General features: G+C 38.6%; 1 pseudogene; it reads left to right on the top strand.

Moving 5' to 3' along the window:
• Nucleotides 1-1,332: 1,332 nt before the first annotated feature.
• On the top strand, nt 1,333-2,521 carry LOC129506595 (peroxisomal membrane protein PEX13-like; annotated as a pseudogene).
• Nucleotides 2,522-3,118: the final 597 nt, after the last annotated feature.

Here is a 3,118-nt window from a genome sequence, read left to right as displayed (position 1 = left end):
CCCATGAGATCAGGACCTGAGCGGAAACCAAGAGTTGGAAGCTTAACTAACTGAGCCACCCAAGTACCCCAACTTTAAAAAATCCTTAAAAAGATAAAATAAGTTTTCAAAGTTCTAATTTGGCTTCTATTGTATCCCTCACACAGTGCACAGAATAATATATGCTTGGCATTTAAATCGGATCTGTGTACCCTCAAAAAATGTGGAAAACTCAAGTGCTGTAGCAATCTTTTTCAAATCATGTGCTAAACTGCAAGAAGAATCTTTTCTGTTTATTTTATTTTTAAGTAAGCTCTATGCCCAGTGTGGGGGCTTGAGCACACAACCAGAGTTCAAGAGTTGCATGCTCCACCAACTGAGCCAGTCAGATGCCCCAAGATTTTTTTTCCTATCCTCAGGACAGACCGCAAATTAGATAATCAGTATTTTTAAATATACGAATGAATGAATACAAACTTCTCCCATGATAGTTTCAGTGCCAATTCTTTCATCAGAATATGCAATTAATGCACTCTTTGCACCAACCTGAAGCCCAGTTATCTGCCCTCTCTAGGCTAGGTGCAATGGTGAACATGGTAGGCCCTTGGCTTGACCTTAATGAAGTTTATAATCTTATGGAAAAATATGAAAAAGTACTGCATCTGACAAGGAAATGGTGGGTATTCTAGAGCTATTTCAAAAATCAAGCCCACTAATTATTGTGTTTCCACAAAATAGAAATCCTTTCCATTTTTTTGAGGAAAATAATTATACTCCTCCCTTGGCTCACAGAGTGTTTACAAAAGGAGTTAATTCCTCCCCAAACAACCCCTGTTCTAGGCAATCAGGTACCCTTCTAATGTAAATAATTAATTGACACTGCCAGCAGGTGGAATTTCCCCTTTAATATGTGAATCCAGTGTGTATAAATAATATGCATGAATAATATTTACATTTATTTGTACATATTCATGGACATACGCACACACACAATTGACCTGTGAATGGCACGGGGGTTGGGGCACCCACTATCTACATGGAGGAAAATCTACATATAACTTTAACTCTCCATATACTTAACTACTAATAGCCTACTGTTGACCAGAAGCCTTACCCATAACATAAACAGTCAATTAATACAAATTTTGTATGTTAGATGTATTCTATACAGTATTCTTACAATAAAGTAAGCTAGAGGGGGAAAAATGTTAAGAAAATCATAAGACAAAATATTTACAGTACTGTAAAAAAAAAAAAATCCGTCTGTAGGTGGATCCACGCAATTTAAACCTGTGTTGTCCCCGGGCCTGGGGAGTCCCAGCACGGACGGGGAGGCGAGCGGTGGCGGAGGAGATGGCTTCCCAGCCGCCTCCTCCCCCGAAACCCTGGGAGACCCGCCGAATTCCTGGGTTCGGGCCGGGCCCGGGCCCCGGCCCCTCTTTCCAGTTTTAGATCTGCTGATTTGGGTCCTACTTTATTGACAAGACCTGGACAACCGACACTTACCAGAGTGCCCCCACCTATTCTTCCAAGGCCATCACAGCAGACAGGAAGCAGCAATGTGAATACTCTCAGGCCTGCTCACAGTTCATTTTCTTCAGGATATGGTGCCTATGGAAATTCATTTTATGGAAATTATAGCCCTTATAGTTATGGATATAATGGGTTGGGCTATAACCGCCTCCGGGTAGATGATCTGCCACCCAGTAGATTTGTTCAGCAAGCTGAAGAAAGCAGCAGAGGTGCATTTCAGTCCATTGAAAGTATTGTGCATGCATTTGCCTCCGTCAGTATGATGATGGATGCTACCTTTTCAGCTGTCTATAACAGTTTCAGGGCTGTATTGGATATAGCAAATCACTTTTCCTGATTAAAAATCCATTTCACAAAGGTTTTTTCAGCTTTTGCATTAGTCAGGACTATAAGGTATCTTTATAGACGGTTACAGTGGATGATAGGTTTAAGAAGAGGCTCTGAGAACTGTGGCTTGCCTTGGTGCTGAGGACAGAGCAGCTAACTCAGCAAAATCTTGGCCAATATTCTTGTTCTTTGCTGTTATCCTTGGTGGTCCTTACCTCATCTGGAAACTGCTGTCTACCCATAATGATGAAGTAACAGACAATACCAACTTGGCAAGTGGTGAGGATGACCACGTAGTTGCTAGAGCAGAATATGATTTTGCTGCTGTATCTGAAGAAGAAATTTCTTTCCGTGCTGGTGATATGCTAAAACTTAGCTCTCAAAGAACAGCAACCCAAAGTGCGTGGTTGGCTTCTGGCTAGTCTTGATGGTCAAACAACAGGACTTATACCTGCTAATTATGTAAAAAGTCTTGGTAAAAGAAGAGGTAGAAAAGCAGTGAAATCCAGCAAAATTTCCAAGCAGCAACAATCTTTTACCAACACAACACTAATTAAAGGAGCCACGGCTGCTGATTCTTTGGATGAACAGGAAGCTGCCTTTGAATGTGTTTGTTGAAACTAATAAGGTTCCAGTTGCACCTGATTCCACTGGAAAAGGTGGAGATAAACAAGATTTTTGATATCTTTCATGTTTGCCTGCAATCAAACTAGACTTTTTAAAAATTACTTCTTACAAAGAAATTCATCTACAATCTGATGAGCACATTTGTTAATGGCTATTCCAGGTGTTTTGCTGCTAGAAATTATTAAAGTTGTACACTAGTATGTTGGTCTAGTGACCTGGTTACATTTTACAAGTTATTGGACCATGAGGATATTTGTTTCACCTAAATTTTAAGATTATGGAGACTGCTGTCATTTTCATCTTCTTTAAAATCCTATGTTTATGGAAAGTAAAATTGATGAACTATAGAATACACTGTTTGCTACAGTAGGGGTCTTTAATGCTTTTTAAAGTTAGAGCTTAATTGATTTGGAATCCTCAGAAATCGAACGATAACATAAAAATATGAGAACAAGCAAAAAGCTACTTTTTTTTACAACTTTAAACTGAATAATAAAAATTTTATGATGTGTTAAAAAAAAATTTAAACCTGTGTTGTTCAAGGGCCAACTGAACATATGTGTGTGCATATATATGTATATATATATATAATATTTACACATTACATATACATATTCTTACTAAAAACATGAACAAGCTTTTTGCCTATTTA

This window comes from Nyctereutes procyonoides, unplaced genomic scaffold, assembly GCF_905146905.1.
Source record: "Nyctereutes procyonoides isolate TBG_1078 unplaced genomic scaffold, NYPRO_anot_genome, whole genome shotgun sequence".
In the NCBI taxonomy this organism is placed as follows: Eukaryota; Metazoa; Chordata; class Mammalia; order Carnivora; family Canidae; genus Nyctereutes; species Nyctereutes procyonoides.
Note: the sequence above shows the minus strand (reverse complement) of the source record. Positions and strands in the feature narration are given on the sequence as shown.